Genomic DNA, 17,404 nt, shown 5'->3' with positions numbered 1-17,404 from the left:
TCTAAATGGTGACATGGACTAACATTTGGAAAACTTTGGAAGGTGTAAAAGGAAACCCTAGAGCTAATACTTAATGACCAAATTTTACTTGAAGACTCACTGAAATGACAAAATTTGACCTTGACACCCTAAGACCACTTTTTAAGAGTATGTTTGATCACTGGTGGAAGGATTCAAAGACCGACACTAACATTGGCTCTAATGGGGATGGTAGCTCCTTGGAGGTGCCAAGAACCACAAATCTTTGGGAAAGTAGATCAGTGCCTTATCCATTGGGAATGGAGTAAAAAAAAATCAAGCTAAAATTACACGACTGAATACTGATGACTCAAAGACACAAGACTCATAACTGAAATGAAACTGATGCAATACTAAAACACAACTGACAAACTGGAAAATATGCTCAAAATGGAGCTTATTCAACAAAACCTATTCTAGCTGTTCCATTCATCACATGATCAAGTGAAGTGAAATAACCAATGGAACCAAGTAAGCATTCTGGCTGTTGTTTGCATTTTCCACAAGTGCTTTCTTAACAACAAGAGAGAACTACTGAAAGGCAACTCCCATGAAAACTTGTAAATAGATCTGTTGAATGATATGGATTCTCTATCTGACTCTAAAAACACTGCATAAGGATCTTGAAATTCATGTGCACTGGGACTTAGCTCATCCAATGGATTAATTTTCTTCTCCTCATACCATGAATGCAAAAATTGATCTAAGCATTGTGATGAGACTCCTGCTAATAATGACAAAGAAACCTGCTACCAGATCAAGTTTATATCATTACACGTTTCAATCTCACAGGTAGCTAATGGAGAAGGACTTTGACTGCAGACATCATCCAACACATCAGCTATTGGATCATGAAAAACTTGAAAAGACTTCTGCAACCCATTTTCTATTGGTTTTGATGAGATTATATGATTCCCTACAGGCTGCCCATTTGAAGATATACTATGCAATTTTCCCTTCAAAAACTGAAATGATTCAAAACAAAATGGTATGGAATCATCTTGCATCATTTGATCATATGTGCCGGCTTCCAAGTCTTCATCTGCAACCTGACATTCAATGGCATTTGGGGGCTGCAAATATGGATATGACAAGTCTTGAACAAGGATTTCATTGCCCTCTAGATGGTCAAGATCGAAACTTATCGACAACTGATTTCTGATAGCATGAAAGTTGCCTCTGATGATCTAAAACGAAGCAAAACAAAAAGGCAAAGATCCTTCACTTACTTCAAAATTTTTTGCACTTTCCTCATCATTTCCAATGGTTGTAGCCGTAGGAATACCCAATCACCTACATCAAAACTTCTTTCGCTGCGATGTTGATCTACATGTTGTTTCATTCTATTCTGTGCCAACACAAGGTTATCCTTTAAGAGTTGAAGGACATGTTGTTGATGTTCGATATGATGTTCCATTGCTTGAACCTTAGAATTTTCTCTTAAATATGATGTGATGGATGGTGGTTGATATCCATAAAGTGCCATAAATGGGGTCATTTTTGTTGTTGTATGGAAGGAAGTGTTATACCGCCATTCAGCCAGAGGAAACCATTTGACCCATTGTGTCTATTTATCAGATACAAAGCAACGAAGATATCCTTCCAAACATTTGTTTACTATCTCAATTTCCCATCAGATTGAGGATGATAAGATGAGCTATGAGCTAACTAAGTACCAAGACAAGAAAATAATTCTGTCCAAAAATTTCTAGTGAAAATGGGATCTTTGTCACTTACAATAATCTTTGGGTTTCCATGTAGCTTTTGAATTGTTTCCATAAATGCAGTAGAAACTGTACTGGCTTTAAATGGATCTGATAATGCACAAAAGTGTGCATACTTGGTAAGTCTATCAACTACCACCATGATGACACTCTTTCCCTCAGACTTGGGTAAACCTGTGATAAAATCCATTGAAACCTCCTCCCAACGTTGGCTTGGAATGGATAAAGGTTGTAATAGACCCGGTGTCTTAATTGCTTCAACGTTATTTTGTTCGCAAACCAAACATTCCACCACAAACGTTTGAATATTTCATTTAAGGCCCTCGGAAAAAAAATCCTTCTTAACCCTGTGGTAAGTTTTTAAAATCCTGAGTTCCCTCCTAAGTGTTATAGACATTTTTGTGCCTTACAGCATTGAGCATGAAATGTCCATAATCTAAGGGATCCAAAGTCCCTAAATATGTTGTTCCTACCCCTAGAGGAACAAGGCTAACAAACCACAGCAATTCACAGAAGTTCTCCACCAGAAACTGCTCAAAAACAAGTCAATTCAGGATCATTTCAGTGGCTACACTAGCTGTTTGCGCTGAATGTCAAAGCCAACATTGGCTACCTACACTGAATGTCAAAGGCAACACTGGCTACCTGTGCTGAGTGAGAGTGGACATGTGGCAAGTTCATTTCTCAAGGTTTCAGAACCTAGGAAGCTTCCAAAATGACACTTGCCTCAGGGAATTCGACTGGTGATGAGTAAGAGGTTCCAAATCTCCAAGTGGAAGCAAGAACCTCCAAGTGGAATCAAGAACTGATAGAGGGAGAGGACACTAGTCAGATCTCAAGCTGACTCATCCTCTCTCCAAACATCTATATATGGATCTCTCCTCCATGAGATCTGGGGGATGGAATTTTGTTATTTGCAAAGAATTGCTGTTGGTTTGAGATTGGAATCATTGGGTGCTTAATGCTTTGAAGGGGGTGAAGATAGGAATTCCATTTGCTGGGAAGGAGATGCTGGATTGGAGCCCTCTGGGTTGTATCTCTTCCTGAACCTTGTTATTCATCAATAAAGCTATCTTGGTTTCTCCTATATACTGATTTATTTTTGATGTATGATTGCATTAGTATGTTTAGCTTATTTCTAATCCTAAACTAGTTATGAATATGAATCCATGTCTTCTGTAGTGTTCTCTTCTTGTGATCTTGCAGAAACCTCTTGAAGCTGGGCGAGCGAGAAGGCAAGTAGCTGGGAACTCTCCAAGAGAAGAGAAACCGGATCGAGGGACAAACGGAAGACACCGGTTAGTCCATCCATCTCTCTTCATTCTTAATTCATAAAGGAAGAATACTAGAATAGTTGTCTCTATTTGTTGCTAAGGCACTGTCACACCTTAGGTGGATAGGATCATCCTGCATAGGCATTTTTCCCCACAACAAATTGGCGACTCCGCTGGGGATATCTGTTTAGTCATTTTATTTGTGTTTCTATCATTGTTTGTTTCATAGACTTGACAACAACAATCGAACTGCATCTGCTATTCTCAGATGCAAAGTAGACAGTTGCTGCTTTGATCCAATCACTGGACTTGTCTATGATCTGAACAATGGACTCACAAATGATTTGATGATCCTTTGTGATAGATCTTAGTACTCCCTCAAAGCATCCCTTTGATTTCACCTTGCTTGTTTCTTTTATTTGGCCTAAAACAGTAGATTAAATAGCGATCTGTGACCTAGAACCAGTGAGAAACGAGAGTTTCTCCTTTAGCGCAGACCCAGTGAAGGGATTTTGCATTTCAACGTAGGTCCCGTGAAGGCTACCTGCGCTGAATGTCAAAACCCCTGTGTTGAGGTTGCACTGAACAAGTTTTCCCTTGTGCAGCTGGGGTTCTCTGCTCTGTTTTGCCTTGTTTTGATCTCTAATTTTTGCAACCTGTAACCAGCATAGGTACCAGTCTGATAACTCCTTTTCTCTGCTTAAATTCCACCTCCTTTTGTACAAAAAGAATGTGAGTGTTTTTATGTGTTTGTGGCATCATTTGCAGTTTTCCTTTGCATGAGTGAAATAATCATCCGTAGCCCTTGATTCAGATCTGTTGATTGTGATATTAGAAGAGAGTTCATTGGCTGTTTGCAGTTGATTATACATTTACTTTTGCATTTGGTTTGAGTTTGTCTCTTTTAAGTGTCGAAACAAGTATTCATTTCGAAAATCGTTAAGTGTTGTAATCTCTTCTACCCTGTCTGATTTCGAAAAAGTAAACTTGTTTGTATTTTTCATTTAAAAGCAAATCCAAAGTTGTACAAAAATCTTTCTTCATAGGCATCAATACTAAGAAAGCGGAAAACAAACACCTGCATTGTGCATTTGCATCTTGATAGTTTGCATGTCTGATTTAGGAAAAGTGCATTAGAGTGTGCTGATTGCTCTTTGAGAAAAGATGGTGTCTTTCTTTTCCCTTAGTAGGTAGGATTTTCAAAGTTGAAAAGATATAAAGCTTTCTTATCATCTTTAGACTGCATTTAGGAATTGTATCATACATCTCGTGGTGAACCTTGAAAGGCAAACTTCTAAAAACATCAACCTAAAATAAATTGAATGAACTTAACAACGCTTTGCAACATAACGCACAACATAGAGGTCTAGGCTAGAGATGTGTTCCGGCGTCGTTAAGCCTGGTGACTGTCGATCTCGTGGATGGTGGGTGATTCCTCCTGAGGGACGATAGCGCCAGTATGGATTGTGCTCCCACGTACCGTCACGTATATATTGGGAGACCCCTATAGGCATAAAACCTTTATCCATAGGAAGCCGTGTCGGCCGCCCTACTGATCGCAATGCACTGAACACAACATTCAGGAAGATCGACCGCCCGTACCCTAAAAAGTATTCTGCGGTTTTGCGAAAAGTTTGGCACACCCTCTGCCTAGAACTCCAGAGCAGTTCCTTTTGGCCTTTTTCAGACTCTATAACGGAAAAAGTCCATCCGAGCATTTGTCACTTCGGGCTCGTTAAAACATCGAAGGAGACTAGAGTCATCTTTAGCTTTTTCTCGACTCTTTAAAACTGAAAAAGCAAGTTGTGTCTAAAGTGTCATTAAAATTTATTTTAAACGGAACAATCACCCCTTATTCCTACATTGATCTTTAGGTTGAAAAGATGGAGCCCACCAACCAAGGAATTCCCCTTGGTGGAAATCCTAGTCCCTTCTCCTCTTGGGGAGATGTTGGTGCGCCCCATATGGCCACATTGTCGCTTCCAGGACGATCCTATCCACCTAAGGTGTGACAGTGCCTTAGCAACAAACAGAGATAGCTATTCTAGTATTTTTCCTTTATGAATTAAGAATGAAGAGATATGGATGGACTAACCGGTGTCTTCCATTTGTCCCTCGATCTGGTTTCTCTTCTCTTGGAGAGTTCCCAGCTACTTGCCTTCTCGCTCATCCAGCTTCAAGAAGTTTCTGCAAGATCACAAGAAGAGAACACTACACAAGACATGGATTCATATTCATAACTAGTTCAGGATTAGAAATAAACTAAATATACTAATGCAATCATACATCAAAAATACATCAGTATATAGGAGAAACCAAGATAGCTTTATTGATGAATAACAAGGTTCAGGAATAGATACAACCCAGAGGGCTCCAATCCAGCATCTCCTTCCCAGCAAATGGAATTCCTATCTTCACCCCCTTCAAAGCATTAAGCACCCAATGATTCCAATCTCAAACCAACAGCAATTCTTTGAAATAACAAAATTCCAGCCTCTAGATCTCATGGAGGAGAGATCCATATATAGATGTTTGGAGAGAGGATTAGTGAGCTTGAGATCTGACTAGTGTCCTCTCCCTCTGTCAGTTCTTGATTCCACTTGGAGGTTCTTGCTTCCACTTGGAGATTTGGAACCTCTTACTCATCACCAGTCGAATTCCCTGAGGCAAGTGTCATTTTGGAAGCTTCCTGGGTTATGACACCTTGAGAAATGAACTTGCCACATGTCCACTCTCGCTCAGCGCAGGTAGCCAGTGTTGCCTTTGACATTCAGCGTAGGTAGCCAGTGTTGGCTTTGACATTCAGCGCAAAAAGCTAGTGGAGCCACTGAAATGATCCTGAATTGACTTGTTTTTGAGCAGTTTCTGGTGGAGAACTTCTGTGAATTGTTGTGGTTTGTTAGCCTTGTTCCTCTAGGGGTAGGAACAACATGTTTAGGGACTTTAGATCCCTTAGATTATGTACATTTCATGCTCAATGCTGTAAGGCACAAAATTGTCTATAACAGTTGCCCCCTAAAGTATGAGGCTATTTATCGGGTGAAATGCTTTATCAGGGGGATCCAAAGTTCATCCAATGCTGGGAGGAGACCTGTAATAAGATACAATACAATACATTATTTTTCATACTGCTTTCATGATCTAGCTGAGGCAGGAATTCCCATGCTCAGCTTTATAAATTCATTTTTCTATACATAGAATAGAAAATCGTCTGATGGTAGACTGATAATTTTGATGAAATTATCATCCTTTGAGTAGGATGATTATCTGCTGCAATGATGTACATGTCAATGTCTTTATCTTTCCTGAATATATATCACAGCCTGGATGGATGAAACTAGATCCGGGGTCTTCAAACTCGTTCGATCTTCACTCTAAGTACAAGTCTATCCATGTGAGAAATGTTTTGAAGTCGAACATGGAAAGACATCGCTTGATTACTGGTCAATGAGGTAAATCGTTAACAAGCACGAGAGGAATCACCGATAATGATAATGACCCTCAAGGTACTGCAGTACAATTCACGTGGTGTGAATAAAGGACTTGGCGTCGAACACCACGCAAAATCTTTCGGTCGAAGGTCATTGATGTATACCTGTCGCCGGAAGTGAGAAACTTGCCATTGAGGCATGCAAGCTTCAAAGTACTGAAGGGTTGTTCCTAGATCAACTTCTTGGATAATGAGCTGATGTCAACAAGAAGCGACCCGTCAAAGGAGGGCCTTAATGAATCCCACATCAGTGACATGGAATGGAGCTAATGATTTTGATGGAGGTGAAAACGATCTGTGACATATGATTCAGGGTGGCGGTCATGAAAGGATGAAGGATAATGTATGGCAGTGGATGGGACACGGTTGACTTTTCTGAACGACTTCTCTTGAACATATGGCGACACTGATGCGATGGATCGGTAGCATTACCCCAAATATGGATGGTATGGCGAGACCATGGATGTGACCGGTGAATGAAACAACCCAACCCGATTGTGGTACGGAGGAAAAGTGTCATGTTCAAAAGCGACTTGCTACCATCAAAGTTTTCTTTAGTTTCTCCCAATTTTTCCCCTGTCATTGCTGACCAGTACCTCTTTATTTTTGTCAAGCTTGAGGAGGATAACATATGCTTGTTCTATAACCTGCCCTTCGGGCAAGCCCATCACTATGTTTTAACGAGCCTAGCGATAGTGAAACTTGTTCTCGTCTAAAGACAAGTTTGTCGCTATTTAATGATTTTAACAAGTCTAACGACAAGGATAACTCGGTCCTTTTCATTTTTAGAGAGTCTGAAAAGGTACATAAAGTTAACTCCAAAAGTCCTTTTTCGTCATCTAATCCCTTAAGTCCGAAAAAGTATAAAACAATACAGAAGGGATGAGTTTTCGATAGTTTTAACGAGTCGAATAAAACAAGCGCTCGATCTTTTTGTGCAATAATCCCTCAGGTCCAAAAAGATTAAAATCTAGAGGAGGGATAGCTCTTCCTGTCCCTTTAACGAGCTAGAAGGCCAAGGACTCGGCAATCTTTTCATATTTTACGAGTCAGATGAAAAGAGCTTAAAGAAGACTCGTCTTTTGAGGAACGAGTGATAAACAGGGTTAGCAGCTGATTCCAGGTACAGGTTGGAATTTTCCAATCACGGCAGTGTCACAAGGATGGCTAGGTGAAATCACTCTTCACAGCTGTTCCTCAAAATGGGTAAATAATCATATGGAGGTGAACGATCGGCCAAAAGAAAAGTGGAGGTGACAGTGCAAACACGACCAAGGCTCTAATGGCTGATAAGGTTACATTCACAGTGGTTATTTACCGGGTAGGTTCATTTTTTATTTTAAAATGAGCTTAAACGCTGGTGGAAACACTTGCTCATTGCTTATGTTTATTTTTTAACGAGCATGAAGTCCGCGTTAAAACTGCTCGGATCTTGCGTTTATTTTTTAACGAGCATGAACTGTGTGCTAAAATTGCTTGATTAACACAGTCATATGATAAGAGTGTCTCATTGAGATTCTATTTTTTGTGGAGGTTCATCTCACAAAGCTTTTCCCCAGATCCTTTTGTTATGCAAGTTCGGAAACGACTAATCCTACGAGTTTAAAGGGTTAGACCTACAGGTTTAAAGGGAGGACCTAAAAATTTAAAAAATAAATAGTCGCCCCTTGCTTGCACTCCAAAAGGTTTGCATGCCCCCAGGCATAAAGTACGATTTCAAGGTTACCTCTACTTCATTTCCGTCAAAACATTTGTTTTAACGAGAGAGGCTTACCTCTTTCAGGTTACCCAAAGATTGTCTCGTTAATCTTTCAAACAAAACACTTCCTCGGCAATGTCTACCGAAGTAAACAAAGGTGAGCGACGCAGCCCGCCAACTCACATAACTTTGACAAAAGAATCTTATTCTAGAATAACCCTCTTCCTAGACGGACGGGGTACAGACTAGTCATATTCTCCCGTGGAAACCTACTCTATACCCAAAGTTTCCCTGCCGAAGCAGACCAGGACGCATGCCCCCTGGTTTCCAGTCATATCCTCCCGGATTACTCGCGCTCATCAAGAGGACGGACCATGGGTTGAGACACTTCTTGCGTGAAGAGACCATTTAGGGATGGTATATGACTATTTGCGATGCGTGATTTAGGAAATGAAAATTGGTCCACGAGCTTGACCACTCTTCCTTCATGCGGAAAACACATTACTCTAAAGAGTGAGGAGACGAGGGCCCCCATGCAATATATATAGTCTCGTCTAAGGAGTAGGTTATAATCCAAGGGTCCTTGAACGACCATCACGTTCATTTGAACGGTCTTCCCTTTCAATGTGATAGGCACATTGGGGAGGATCCCTAAAGGTCGACTGGTTCCTTTATCAAAGCCTAATAGATTTCTCATTTCAGGCAAAAGCGCTGGCGAACCAAGCGTTTTCCAAGTAATAGAGGAAAGGATACTCACAGATGCCCCCTCATCAATGATAGTGCCAGCCATTACCATTCTGTATATTTGAATGATAATTCTGAATGGTATGCTTGCAGGCAACCGGGGTCTGCCTAGTCGGTTCCAGTCGAACGAGACAACTAGGTTGCTTGGTGGTGGGACCGAATAGACGGCCGGGTATGACTCTAACGAATTTCCTTCCTGCGATAAAGGAATGGGCAAATTGCCCCCTTGTTCGTCGGAGTCTGTGTTGAGGAAGAGAATTTGGACGGTGTCGTCTTTATTCTCCTCTGTGATGGTATCATTCGAAGATAGAGCCTCTGAAGGCAAAACCGGGTCAACTGCCGCCTCAACCTTTTGACTTTCGTCAGGCATGGATCCAGACGGTTCATCTTCAATGATAGGTGCTTCGGCTGACCACCTGGGCGAGCTAGCCGGGTTCTCAACTAGTGAAGGACTTGGCAGGAGTTTTTGATATCCAGGAGGAAGTTGCGCTCGTAAAATCGGGCGATCTTCCAGAACTCTTTTAGCCTCATCTAAGAAGGGACAACGGTGGATGGCGTGGTCGCCTTCACACAGTTTGCAGGGAAATCTAGCTTTCCCTCTCTGTCCTGGGACTTCACTTTCACTAGTCGACGGTGAGCTGTCAACATGGCTATCAGAGGTCGACGCTACCGAATTGTGCAAACGGGGAGACCAGTCCCTTAGTATCCGAGGGATGCAGGGACAATCTCTGTGGAAGTGGTCTCCCTTGCATATGACACATGGCGATTTAGGCCTGGTCAGTGCTGTGTGTGGATTTTTGTCAAACGACACTTTTTTGCCCCCAGTCGCTTTTGGCTCCTTCTTCTTCTTCTCTTTCTTCTTCTTTTCCTTCTTCTCCTTAGGAACTTGGTTTTTTGTTTTACCAGTTCCGTCAAGCGAAGAGGAAGGAGGAGAGGAAGAATTAGATGAAGTAGAAGGCTGGTGGGCAACTCTAGTCTGGTCTAACTGTTGATTCGACTGTTTAGGAATGGTGGTGTTCTGAACGACATTGGTTGAAAAATAATGTATTGTATTGTATCTTATTACAGGTCTCCTCCCAGCATTGGATGAACTTCGGATCCCCCTGATAAAGCATTTCACCCGATAAACGGCCTCATACTTTAGGGGGCAACTGTTATAGACATTTTTGTGCCTTACAACATTGAGCATGAAATGTCCATAATCTAAGGGATCCAAAGTCCCTAAACATGTTGTTCCTACCCCTAGAGGAACAAGGCTAACAAACCACAGCAATTCACAGAAGTTCTCCACCAGAAACTGCTCAAAAACAAGTCAATTCAGGATCATTTCAGTGGCTACACTAGCTGTCTGCGCTGAATGTCAAAGCCAACACTGGCTACCTGCGCTGAATGTCAAAGGAAACACTGGCTACCTGCGCTGAGCGAGAGTGGACATGTGGCAAGTTCATTTCTCAAGGTGTCAGAACCCAGGAAGCTTCCAAAATGACACTTGCCTCAGGGAATTCGACTGGTGATGAGTAAGAGGTTCCAAATCTCCAAGTGGAAGCAAGAACCTCCAAGTGGAATCAAGAACTGATAGAGGGAGAGGACACTAGTCAGATCTCAAGCTGACTCATCCTCTCTCCAAACATCTATATATGGATCTCTCCTCCATGAGATCTGGGGGCTGGAATTTTGTTATTGGAAAGAATTGTTGTTGGTTTGAGATTGGAATCATTGGGTGCTTAATGCTTTGAAGGGGGTGAAGATAGGAATTCCATTTGATGGGAAGGAGATGCTGGATTGGAGCCCTATGGGTTGTATCTCTTCCTGAACCTTGTTATTCATCAATAAAGCTATCTTGGTTTCTCCTATATACTGATGTATTTTTGATGTATGATTGCATTAGTATGTTTAGCTTATTTCTAATCCTGAACTAGTTATGAATATGAATCCATGTCTTGTGTAGTGTTCTCTTCTTGTGATCTTGCAGAAACCTCTTGAAGCTGGGTGAGCGAGAAGGCAAGTAGCTGGGAACCCTCCAAGAGAAGAGAAACCGGATCGAGGGACAAACGGAAGACACCAGTTAGTCCATCCATCTCTCTTCATTCTTAATTCATAAAGGAAGAATACTAGAATAGCTGTCTCTCTTTGTTGCTAAGGCACTGTCACACCTTAGGTGGATAGGATCGTCCTGCATAGGCATTTTTCCCCACAACACTAAGGGAGAAGTGTGCAATTCCATAAGAATCTTTTGTTTTAGCTGGGAATTCTTACAGAGGTATAAGCGATCTTTGTACCATAATGAATCATTTTGCCAGCTAAATGTATCAGAAGTACTGGAGTCTTGTTGTAACTTTCGAATAAGTGCCCACACTTCTTCGTCATTCTTCCATTCCTCCCTTGCTTCGTTTATCCATTCTGGTTGTATAATAGAAATGGCACACAACAATGCTTCCACATCCTCATCCTTTCTTGAGAGTGCATCTGCCACCACATTTTTCTTTCCTTTTTTGTAGATGATTTCAAAGTCATAACCCAACATCTTTGTGACCCACTTTTGTTGCTCTTCAAAGGATAATCTTTGTTCTAAAAAGTATTTAAGGCTATCATGATCCGTTTTTACCTTGAAGTGTCTTCCCATTAGGTAGGGTCGTCATTTCTTAAGTGCATGGAGTATTGCCAACATTTCCTTCTCATAAATAGCTTTGTGTAAAAGCTTTCCCTTGATTGGACGACTTTCGAAAGCAATGGCTCTTTCATCTTGCATTAAAATAGCACCAATTCCATTTCCTGAAGCATCACATTCCACAATAAAGGTTTTTGTGAAGTCTGGTGTAGCTAAGATCGGTGCTTGGCACATTGCCTCTTTAAGATGCTCGAAGGCCTTTGTTGCTTCTGGAGTCCATGAAAATGCATCTTTCTTCAATAATGTTGTTAGAGGTGCTGCTATATTCTTAACAAACTTGCGATAATACCCTGTCAACCCGAGAAATCCTTGCAGATGCTTTATGGATGTGGGGATTTTCCATTCCTTAATGGCTTTAATTTTGCTAGGGTCTACCTTAACTCCTTCATGAGATACAATATGACCCAAATATTCCACCTCTTGTACTCCAAAGAAACATTTGGATCTCTTTGCATATAATTGTTTCTCCTCCAATAGTTGTAGCACCCTGTCAACATGTTCAACATGATCCTTCCAAGACTTGCTGTAGATTAGTATATCATCAAAAAATACTAACACAAATTTTCTAAGGAATGGTTTGGAAATGGAATTCATCAAACCTTGAATTGTTGAAGGTACATTGGTAAGGCCAAAAGGCATGACCAAAAATTCATAATGACCCTCATGAGTTCTAAATGCTGTTTTCGAAAAGTCTTTAGTCTTCATTCTGATTTGATGATATCCTGAATGAAGATCCAACTTGGTGAAGTAAATTGATCCATGCAATTCATCCAATAATTCATCAATGACAGGAATGGGAAACTTATCTTTAATAGTGAGCTTGTTGAGCTCCCTATTGGTGAGCCCCAGTATTGTAGCAATAATGCTACAACTCCTAGAACTCCCTTATTTAATTTTATCAACCCGGTAGTTCGTAACAAACTTGGAAGCGACGGTGCTGTATGCACAAGTACTAGCTCTTGCCGCAGCTGTCACTTGGTCAGCTGGCACAAGTCCGCTAGGGGCTCAAGCCAACTTCTATGAGCTCTTAGAAGAAGCTTTTTAACTGATGGACGAAAGCTAACTCAAAGGAAGCTAATCTACTTGCGGAAAGAAACTGAAAGCCAAAAAGAAATACAAACCCTAGCAAACCCTAATTCTACCAACTAGTCCTACTGATGCAAAAATGAGAATGCAAACTACGAGAAGAGATGCCATTACTTCTAGGAAGGTAAAATGCATGTGTCTAAGTTATCACTATCTGAAGAAAACATCTTTTTGTATTTTTGATGAAGTTGTTGAAATTATCATGCATGTGCTTCTAACTAGTTTTCCACTGTGCAGGGATGGATCAAGGGATGAAATGCTTTAGGAAAGGTTGGGATGGTACAAAGAGGGTCTAAGGGATCCCTAACATTCTCTCTGAGAGTTTCACAAAGTCTGGATGCCATGCAACCGTGTTTATGAACTTCTACAGGAAGTCTGCAGGGGTTTCTATAGGATGTTCTGTAATTCTTCTACAAGATGTTTCGAAATGGGATTTTTGAGGATGGGTGATTGATGGAAGATGCATGGATGGTTATGGAGGTAGGATGGGGGTCTGAAGTGACCTAGGAACTAATGGATGGAGTGGTGAGATGATATGTGGAAGGCTGATTTGGCTTTAAGGTAGTTGAGACAACAATGGAGAAGAATGTTGTAGATCTAACCCAGAAATATTATAGATCTGATATGAAAATATAAGACGATGCAAATAAACCCAGAAATAATATGAAATGATTCTTTATTGATATCAAACCCTTAAGGTAGGGCAACACCATACATTCACTCCTTAAGGAAGGAGAACACTCCACAAGCCATATGCCTGTTCATACAAGAATACTTCTCTTCATCTTCATGTGGAGTCTCTAGCCTTTATATAGGCCTGATACATACAATACCATGTATCATTACCATGGTTTCCTCATACCATCAACTAATACCATGGGCCCCTTACATTATTATTAACTACTTGTGGTCCCTTACATGACATGGGTTAACCACCTTATTTATTACTATGGCCCATCCCATTATTACATTATTACCTTGGGTACCTCCCTTGGTACCCCATATTATCCCCCCTAGGTATATAACAAAGAAGGTAGGGTTACGTGGGCAAGGGGATGGGTGTGAAGCGAGAAGCCTAGATATGGGATGAATCAGATGGCTCTGATGAAGCTTGACCATGTGAGTGAGTGATAGAGATGCCCTGCACAATGCACATTCAACCGAATCAATGAATTCTTGCAAACAAACTAAGTCCTAGCTAACTTAATCTAACTGTCAATGAAATGAATAAACAACAGCCTCGTTTGGAAAGAGAACCATGTACATCACGGTAGCAAGAACATTCCGAAAGATCTAAATGCATGACAAACTCCTACCAATTGATTCCCAAACATAAAAAGCTACTTTAACCAACAAAAACAACCAAAATAACAAAGCAAGATCTAAAGAGCAGATTTTATTTTAAGAACGCAGCAAACACACATAGAGATAAACAGGGGAGGTACTGGGCACTTGAGATGGGCCCAACCCCAAGAGCTACAGCCTCCCAAGAGAGATCTAGAGCTGGTGCAAAGCTGAATTCATCTTTATTAATCAAGAATGAAGAGTTACATCAAAACTGTCCACAAGGAGAGATTGAGAATGAGATGAAAGCAAAGCTAATCTATTGCATACAAATCAAATTACAAAATGACTACAACAAGGCTATGAAATGACTAACTACTAGCTACTATCTACTGGCTAACTAGCTAACATCCACTTGCTACACTGGCTAACCCAAATGAGGCCCTAAGCCTTCTTATTTATACAAATTGAGGACCCAACAGTCCTCCTAAACTTTAGGGACTCGGCTGCCCAAAACTTGGAGTTAACAGCAGTCCTACTTGACTTGCTTGGCTACCCTTGTGCTGATTGATTCGGTGGCCCTTGAACTCTGAGCTGATGGTGGAGAATTCGAGGTAAGGGCCCATAAATGAAGGGGACACCTTCCTACAAATCCTCTAGCTTGTTCTCCCACGAATTTTGGCTGCCAAGTGCTCATTAAGACCTTCAATTTTGTCTCCAAGTTGACCAAAAAGGCTACACAAAGCACCCATTAGACTTGTTGGCATAATGACTAACCAAATTCACTCTATTAACATAAATATAATCAAAAACATGCAATAAACTAATGAGAATGGTGGATTAAGTCAAATTAGGAGGTTGAATGAGCCCAAATAATTGTCCATTTTTGGGGCTCATCATCACCCCCCTACTGAAAGTGTTGTTGATCCTCTGAGCAACCAATCTCTCTCCTCATCTTTGATGGCCCTGGTGGCCTCCTTGGCTAAAATCTCGGCTGATTTCTCCTTTGGCTTTCCTCTTTTGAAACTTCCTGTAGAAACAGTTCGTTGGCTTCCTGTAGAAACAGTCCTCTGTCTTCCTGTAGAAACAGTCTGCTAACTTCCTGTAGAACCAATTTTCTCTGATTTTGCTTGCTTGGCTAGGGGTGCCTTCTCCTTGAACTGTGCTGCTGCTTGAAAGCTGACGAATCCAACACAAATGGCAAGTCTAATGTATTATAAAAGCACACAAGTACAATGAACTGCCCGAGAATAGATATTGCATGCCAAAGCTGGATGGGATTCCAGGCCTTTAACTGAATCAAATGGCATTCTCAATCTTGGATTTGAACTTTGCTAAAAATTGATAACAGAAGCAGAACAGAACATAAGATAGATCAAGGGCAGAGAAAATATGACTTGCTCACATATCACTGCTATGAATCAGCATTTCCCTTCAATCTGAAATTGCTTCATTGAGATCTTGATCTTGCTATGAATGTAATTATGCCAAGACTTCCAGCGCTGAGACTGAGGTTGTCCTCATTATTGCACCATTATTACATCATCATTGAGACCCTCACTGTTGCTTCTTTATCCTATCCATGAAGTCTACCTGAAGGTTAGATCTCCATGTGTGTCTAAACTGTGATTGCAACTGTGGAATTTTATTTCAAATACCCATTGAGAGATATCAAATTACAGTTCACACTGAGGTATGCAGGCTAATATAAATTGCATGCTGAGATCCTTGATCATAGGACAAATCCTTCAACTTCATCTCTTTGATGAAAACACTTGCAGGTTGACAAGATGATGTTCATACATATTCCTAGGTTTATACATCCATAGATATTTCCTTTAATCATAGGTATGCTGAGTATCACATATATTCGTTGTGATATGTCTAGACAGATCTGAATATAGAGCCGAGATGCAACCCTTGTTATTTATGTAATATATATACACAGTCTTCTCTGTCCCTCAACTACAAGTTTCACAGTAACAATCCTTCCATCAATGGTTTTGTTTGGTTCCTCACGGGCTCACTTAGTAGCCTCCACAGTCTTGAGAGTCACAAATGCAAATCCCTGGTTGGTTGCTTCCCTGCAATGCTATAGAGCTCTGTCTAACCAACGCTAGGAGACCTTTCAAACAAGTCAAAGCCACAGATGGAAGTCTTTTAGCACATCGTCCAATTGCAGAGACTGCATCTGCGACAAACTTTCTATCTGGATCCCTAATATAGTCCTGAAACTCTAGCAATATTTTATGAATAGATGATTCTGTTGCAATGAGGGACAAGATCTCTAGCTTGATTGCTCGCATATGGCATGTATCAGAAGATTGAATAAAGAAATCTTGAAACAATGGCTCAAATAAGGAGGGCATTGCTGCAACAAATGTTGCCAGATTTGATAGTACCACATACTGTGAGTCATAAGAGGACCTAAGAAGGAACAAAAACAGCTTCACAATTCTTTTCACATCCTTGACCGGAGCCATAAGCCAATGGACTCCAGCAGCAGCAACAACGACCACACTGTTTTGACTCCATAACAAAGGCAATGTGCATTACAATAGAAGTCTCAACTCACTATGTAGCTCAATAGTAGGAGTAGCATCATCTGACTCCAATGAATCACTGCTCAAGGAAGTCGTCCTTTATAACTTACGTTGATCATTTCTCAAGTAGCTTGAAACCAGGCCCTGTCCTTCCATTTTTTTGACCTTCCTCTACGTTAGAGGCACTGCTTCTGCCATATCCGTGGTTCATAAAACCCTCTGATGAACTATCAGAATTTTCTGTTTCGATGTTTAGTCTCTTTGAATAACCTGAATTGAATGCGGCAGACATTTTTGAAATTCCATGTTTTGCAACAGCATAACGTAATAAAATCTCAATCAAGATAATCTGGCCCATATGAACTGTTGTGCTATCATGAACTGCAGTGGTTAACTGTGTGTTCTCTGCCTGTAATCTCATCCATCAGTTGCACTGGAGTTTAGACTACCCACACTATCCGTGTTTTTTAGATTTCACGTGCATGACTGACCCATGCATGCTGCGTGACTTTCTCGTGAGTGCTAGAGAACTGGGTGTCTTGCTACATTCATGGCTTAATTTCACCATTCCATTCGTTCATGCAATGCTTAGACTAGATTCATGCAATAGATGAACAAGGTTTAGTCACGTACCTGAAGTCAAACGGTTGCTTGTGAAGCTTTTTGCTGCTACATGCTCATGTTCTGCTGCTGCATACTTGGATCCGTTGGTTGCATGAGGGCTTGGCTGATGATTTTTGATTGCTTTTCCTTGTGCAGGTGTCCTCTGACCAGATCTAAGCTGCATGCATTTGTTTCCACGTTCAGATCTGCACGTTCAAGCTGCTGCTGCTGCATTGTCACAGAACCAGAACTTGTTTTCGCCATTTCTCCC

This window comes from Pinus tabuliformis, chromosome 3_2 (assembly GCF_031772625.1).
Source record: "Pinus tabuliformis cultivar Carrire ecotype Pingquan chromosome 3_2, CPIR1, whole genome shotgun sequence".
Classification (NCBI taxonomy): Eukaryota; Viridiplantae; Streptophyta; class Pinopsida; order Pinales; family Pinaceae; genus Pinus; species Pinus tabuliformis.
This window is presented reverse-complemented; position numbering follows the sequence as displayed.